We start from the raw sequence: 7500 nt of genomic DNA on the forward strand, positions 1-7500 counted from the left end.
CGCCCCCTCTCCGACCCACCTACACCCCACCCCCATCCTACCACCACAACTCAATCAACCAACTCTGTAGCTGCAGAGGCGACGAACGGACAAAAAATTAAATCTATCTATTTCCATTCTCGAGATATTTTGTTTCTAATTTTGTCGTACCTCTATATGTATGTATGTATGTATGTATATACGTCCCAATAATGATTGGGAGGGACCCCTCTTGTATCTCGGTTTCTTTTGGGCCGATTCCAATGAAACGCTAATCTTGAACATTGGCCCGACTAGGTTCAGACCCGAAAGTTTCATGTTCCTACCTAGTCTGTAACCCTTTATTTCTAGAACCCACAAAACCCGCTAATTGGCAAAAACGTGTATCTGCACTGGCCACGGCTTCAGATGGAAGTTCTTGGATCTGACTTTTCGCAGGTTTTTGCTAAATGGCTATTGTTTGGGAGTAGATAGGAGTTAGTTTGAGTTGATTTGAGTTGATTGGGTGAATTTCAGGGGGAATGGGGGAGGATGTTTGGGTTTTGGGTCCCCGGGGCACTGGCCAGTGCGATGATTTATATGTATGTATACGTATATATGTATGTATATATATATATATATATATATATATATATATATGTATATATATATACATATATACATATATACATATATATATATATATATATATATATATATATATATATATATATATGTACATATATAGTGTGTATATATACAAATGTGTATATATATATATATATATATATATATATATATATATATATATGTGTGTGTGTGTGTGTGTGTGTGTGTGTGTGTGTGTGTGTGTGTGTGTGTGTGTGTATATATATATATATATATATATATATATATATATATATATATATATGTGTGTGTGTTTGTGTGTGTGTGTGTGTGTTTGTGTAAGTGTAGGTGTGTGTCTGTGTGTGTTTGTGTGTGTATACAAATATGTGTATATATATATATATATATATATATATATATATATATATATATGTATGTATGTATGTATATATTTGCATGTATGTATCTCTATATGTATTTATATGTCTATGTATGCATGCGTGTAACAAAACAAAACAAAACGTTTCCCTAATCAACACCGCCTATTAGCATCCCCTGAACGTTTATTTTCAGATGACCCCAAATTGCGCGTCGGCGGATGGGCTTCATCCGCGGGCGCGGGAGGGGCGTCCCAGAGCGAGGGCGTGTGTGGGCGTCCCCCGCGTGTCTGAAGCCGAAGCCACGGGGTCCGGCGAAGGATGAGGCCGCGTCTACGCCTAGTTACCCCTCTGCGCCCCCAGCTTTACCTGCCAACCTTTCCACAGGTTTTTTCCGGCTGGTCTGAGGCAGCTGCGGCCGACACCCTCCTCTTAACTGTCTGCCTTGGCCGGTGGGTGAGTGGGTGGGGGGGTGGGGGATGGGGTGGGGGGTGGGGGTGGGGGTAGAGGTCCTCGCGCCCTGGCCCGGTTGGGTCTTCGCTCGCGCCCTCGGGGTTACTATCCTGAGGGGGCTTGATTTTGTCTAATCTAATTGTTGTTCCTTTTTTTGATGATTCTGTTCTCTGATTATTTGTTTAGGATCTTTGGTTTTGTCTCTATGTAGTCTACATTTTTTTTTTCCATCATGGAGAGTCACTTTTTTATCACGTTTTTATTGTCTTTTATTACTTGTAATGGTTTGTCATGATTTCCTTCCTTATTGCAGTTTCTATTCCAGTGGCGGATCTACAGGTGGGCAAAGGGGGGGGGGGATGGCTACCCCCTACTGAAAGGCTTAACCCTCAACCGCCCCCTATCTTTTTAATTTCTAAATGTGTCTGTAAAGCACAAATCGCTGCTCTATCCACATGCAATTTCTATCAGTGAAACAAACAGTATACTGAAATAATTATGGCTTCAAGTTATATACTTTTTTTTGTATTTTTTTTCGAATTTCCCCTGTCAAAACCTTTTCCCATCCCCCTACCCCCCCACCCCCTCTTGTTTTTTTTGGTTGTTCTTTTTCTAAATCCGTCGGAGGTCTACTTTCTTTTCCGTTTATCATTAAACTAATTTTCATTTTGTAGATTTTTTATATCTTGAATTATCTTTTTTTTCATCGACGTTCCTCCAACTTTTTTTTTTTTTTTTGCCAATTCAGTTTTATCTCATTACCTATCTGTTATTAATGTTTTTTTCAAAGGGTTACTATTCTGATACACAAAATGAAGGGAATATTGTAATGACTGAGACGAGAGAGAAAAAAAAGTGACAGAGGCCGGGACGGAGGGAAGTGAGATAAAGAATGGAAGAAAGAACAGGATAAAGATGAGAGGTGGAGCCAGAAAAAAAGGAAAAGATGAAAAACACAGAAAGTAAATACTGTAAGATAAAAACGTAAGGATAGAAATGTATATGTATACCAACTTTTTTTTTCTTTCTATCATCTAGGTAAGATGCATATGACAGGTTGGTGATGAACGATGACAGGCTGACAACTTGATGATGACAATTACTTGAAATTCAACAACGTTGCATTCAGCTAGTCATCGCCAACCTCCCAGGCGCATCTTCAGAAAAGCTAAAATTAAATGGAAATAAGAAAAGTCGAATCTAATTATCTATTGATCGTGTTGCCTCTCTCACATTTCATATATTTTTCCTCCTGTGTTAATATGATCCAAATGTGGTCTTTATTTTCGTCTTATTAAATGGAAATAAGAATAGTCAAATTTAATTATCTATTGATCGTGTTGCCTCTCTCACAATTCATATATTTTTCCTCCTGTGTTAATTTGATCCAAATGTGGTCTTTATTTTCATCTTATTAAGTGAAAATAAGAATAGTCAAATCTAATTATCTATTGATCGTGTTGCCTCTCTCACATTTCATATATTTTTCCTCCTGTGTTGATATAATCCAATTGTGGTCTTTATTTCCTTCTTACACGCATTCTTATTACTATTCTTTTCAGATCCATTAATATTCGTTTCATCCAAATGGTACACACGCGTAGCCATGGTGTTACATACGGTATGTAAGTATGTATGTACGTATGTATGTACGTATGTATGTATGTACGGTATTTAAGTATGCAAATGTGATCGTCCATTTAGGAATGTGTTCAGACAGATAGGATCAGCAACGGTGATGATAAGAATGATATAATAGTAATAGTAACAGTAATATAATAGTAATAGTAACAGTAATATAATAGTAATAGTAACAGTAATACATTAGTAATAGTAACAGTAATATAATAGTAATAGTAACAGTAATATAATAGTGATAGCAACTGTAATATAATAGTAATAGTAACCGTAATATAATAGTAATAGCAACAGTAATATAATAGTAATAGTAACAGTAATATAATAGTAATAGTAACAGTAATATAATAGTAATAGTAACAGTAATATAATAGTAATAGTAACAGTAATATAATAGTAATAGTAACAGTAATATAATAGTAATAGTAACAGTAATATAATAGTAATAGCAGCAGTAATATAATAGTAATAGTAACAGTAATATAATAGTAAAAGTAACAGTAATATAATAGTAATACTAACAGTAATATAATAGTAATAATAACAGTAATATAATAGTAATAGTAACAGTAATATAATAGTAATAGTAACAGTAATTTAATAGTAATAGTAGCAGTAATATAATAGTAATAGTAACAGTAATATAATAGTAATAGTAACAGTAATATAATAGTAATAGTAGCAGTAATATAATAGTAATAGTAACAGTAATATAATAGTAATAGTAACAGTAATATAATAGTAATAGTAACTAATATAATAGTAATAGTAACAGTAATATAATAGTAATAGTAACAGTAATACAATAGCAATAACAGTAATAGCACCATTATAGCCAAAAAGATCCCAGAGAAACACACCCAATAAAAGAAGGGAAGACGTAACAATATAAATAACAAGAATTATAATGGAAACAGGCTACGCGAACCTTACCTATAAGAATCTACGATGCTACAGTCTCACCTGTTCTCATTAAAGAAAAAACTCATTATCTTGACGTGATAAAAGGCATAATCATGTTCTCGATCCCGGAACACTCACCTGAAAAAAGGTATAATGATACTGTCTCTTTTGATAAGATTTAAGCCGAGAGACAAGGCTCCAGGATTAAGGACATTGCGTAATCAAAAAAAAAATCAAAATCTAGAATTTATTTCCATATATATATGATCATTCATATTGACGTGCCTCGTCCTGTAGCTTGTCAATATGGTAGTTTTTTTTTTTTATAATGGGATGTCTCAACTCTATTTTCTTTTTTTGTATAATATAGGAAACGAAAATGTGTAATATGGCTCTCGAGGTGGATCGTGACGGAAACATGACACTACACGCTGACATCTAATATAATACTTCATCCACTGTTTTGCATCTATAATAAATACAACTAAGGTGATGAACATTTCCTTCTGAACTGAAATGGATTTATTTTTGTTCTCGGGACTAAATTCGGAACATGATTTCGTACAGTTTTTAGGATGCTGTATTTGAAACAACTTTCCGTGTCACTGATAATACAACGTGTTTTACGCTGAGACGAAAGTATTGCAAAGAAGTACGGGTGTATTTAGTGTATCAATGGATCGATTTATGTGGTCTACATATGAATGATATTTTGATCGGTTGCTGTCATTTTATGTAATTATTTATTTAGATAGTATTGTAATAGCTTGTAAGAAAGGTATGAGTCAGAGTAAATGATATCTTAATGATAAATATGGCACTGGCGCTTCTACATTCCTTACAAATACTACATTATATAATATCCAATGATATCCTTAATCTATTGAAATCTATTAACGTCTTCTGTCTCTATCTGAATGTTGCTGTATTTTTGGCGCTCACTTTGTTTTGTCAGTGTGTCATGAACCTTGTTTCGAACATCCAGGGAAAGGGCTTCGCTTAAGAAAAAATGCTCGACTGTAACGCAGATATTTATAGGAATTAGCCTTTTGATTTGTCTGCGCGGTTTCCTATCGTGGTTGTGGCGGCTTTGCGTTGTACTTGAATATCAGATTTCGTTGCCAAATTAGAGTGACCTTACGTTTAAAGCCAAGTATAGATGAATCAATCAATAAAAAATGAATAGTCAGTTTTCAAAACATTGAACAATATATGTAAAACCGAAGAAAAATTCAAAGCACATACAATAATATATGTAAAAACGAAGAAAAAATGAAAGACAAGAAAATGGAAAGATAAAAACTATGTATTACCTTCTGTCGGTTTACCATGCATACCTTCCCTTGCATGACACAGTCTCACCCAAGCAGACGGGGCTTCGCATAGCCGCGGGGTGAAGGAGTGCACACACTTTTGGCACTACAGTCAGGGAAGTGGTTATGCCAAGCATCGTGCCAGTCACTGCCACTGCCATCTGTCAACGGGACTACATATGTCACTGTTTCTTTCCCGTAATGACTTAAAGGGGAGTCATTGTTGGGTTATTCATCTCTTTACTTTAGGGAGCATAAATCAGCCCGTATTTTTGAGTTCTTGGTTTTCAGTTTATTTCTGTATCTGATTTTCTTGTTATATATATATATATATATATATATATATATATATATATATATATATATATATATATATGGTAAATTTGGAAATGCAACCCCGGGGTTGCATTTCTAATAATACCATATATATATATATATATATATATATATATATATATATATATATATATATATATATATATATGTGTGTGTGTGTGTGTGTGTGTGTGTACATGTATTTCTCTTTTTTCTTTTTTTTACATCTATTGTATGTTTTACTCATCTTATTCGCATTTTCCTTTCATTGAAAAAACAGTAATCAATTTGTATAAGACTCCCCTGTTTTCTCGACGCACCGCTTCCCGTTTTCTGTACAGGCAAATAATACACACGGACCACGTGTCGCACGAACACTGAGTGTGACTAAGTGGAAAATCTAGTCATATAACACTAATCAGACACCGATCGCGCTTTCAAGGAATGTAATTCATATTAGAACAAAATAAGGTACAATAGGATGATATGGCAATGTGCTGCATTATACTAACTGATTCGGAAAAGAAAACTTTAGCAGTTTTATTTTTATAACACGTGAGTCTTGTAACAGTGCCGTGAGCTTTTTCTTCACTCGGACAACATAATGTGTTCAAATAGTAACTTACGTAGGCTTTGCAAAGTGCGTGGTTCTACCTTTTTTTGTTTTGAAAGAACTTTTGGTTGCATTACATACCAGCTCCATGTAAAGTATTGATAGATGATATATTAATAAATGGATGAATAACAACGAAATAGACAGAAATAGACTATGAGAAAATAGATAGAAAATAGTTTGATGTGTGCATAGATACGTAAATGAATATTAGAAGACTAATTTCAGTATAAGAATAACACGGTAACAATATACATTTCATGGTTTTAAAATGTTGCCGGCAAACACGAAGCGTAAATTTCTATGATACGTCCTTCACATCGGTATAATTACAGATTTCTCATACGATTTCCACCTCCTCCGCCTTCACGTCTCCCCAGATTCCCCCCAAAGCCGAGGAGTAGACACAAATGAAAGAGATGTGGTGACCTTCAGGCACTGTGAGTATCGATGCCAGATCTCGGGGCTTTGAAATTCCTGTGGCACTCAAGGTCCGGAAGTCCTTACCTGTATCCTCGACGTTCGGCACTTTTAATATTCTGTTTACAAATCTATTTTTATGCCTTGATGTGTTGCTAATGCTGTTGTTTTATTTTCCTAGAGCCTATATAAACAGGCTCTGAAGGTTGTCCCAATGATGTGAACTGAGAAATACTGTATACACCATGAACGTAGAACAAGTACATTAAATACTACCGTACACAGGTATCACCAGGAAGAGAGATGCATCTGATATTCAACGATATAAAAGAACCAAAGGAATCCAGACAGGAAGGGTAAAAAGCACACTGAAAAAAATGAGTGAATAAGCCGACGACAATAGCTGGCGTCGACCCTATTCTCGAGTTGGCAGGAGTGTGGCAGACCCCGAAGACTGCATTTCACACCATTCGCGGACAAGGCCCTGTGTAGTGGCAGTGTCGTGCCGGGTGTGCTGGTGGTGGGGACGGAGCGGGTTCCCGGGTATCGAAACCCAAAGGAACAGGCGCTGGCGTAGGCTTGGATACTTTGTCTAGGGGATTGGACTACCTTCTTTCTTCTTTTTAGAGGGACCACGTGCGTAATCCATCCGTCAGGTAGAGTATCTATAATAAGAATGTATTTTACTTTCAATTGTTTGTTTTTTCAACAGAAAAGGAAACCAAAAATGATTCACCATCACAGCATGTTAGTATCGGAATAATAAGGGATCAAAAAGCTTTCTATAAGGACTGCTATAAGTGAATTGGAATATTACTCGATGATAGAAAGACACAAACATGTTTAATCTTCATCGAGGCCATTTTTAGCACCCCTATTTTGTCGAAAAAAATCAAATTCC

General features: G+C 35.4%; 1 protein-coding gene across 1 annotated transcript in view; it reads left to right on the forward strand.

Moving 5' to 3' along the window:
- The first annotated feature begins 7058 nt into the window (after window positions 1–7058).
- LOC113811890 (axoneme-associated protein mst101(2)) overlaps window positions 7059–7500 on the forward strand; it is a 46570-nt gene continuing 46128 nt past the window's right edge. Inside the window, exon 1 of the mRNA XM_070128243.1 lies at window positions 7059–7255. The gene's annotated coding sequence lies outside the window, so the exon portion shown is untranslated. The remainder of the gene's footprint in view (window positions 7256–7500) is intronic.

Source organism: Penaeus vannamei, chromosome 12 (genome assembly GCF_042767895.1).
Source record: "Penaeus vannamei isolate JL-2024 chromosome 12, ASM4276789v1, whole genome shotgun sequence".
Classification (NCBI taxonomy): Eukaryota; Metazoa; Arthropoda; class Malacostraca; order Decapoda; family Penaeidae; genus Penaeus; species Penaeus vannamei.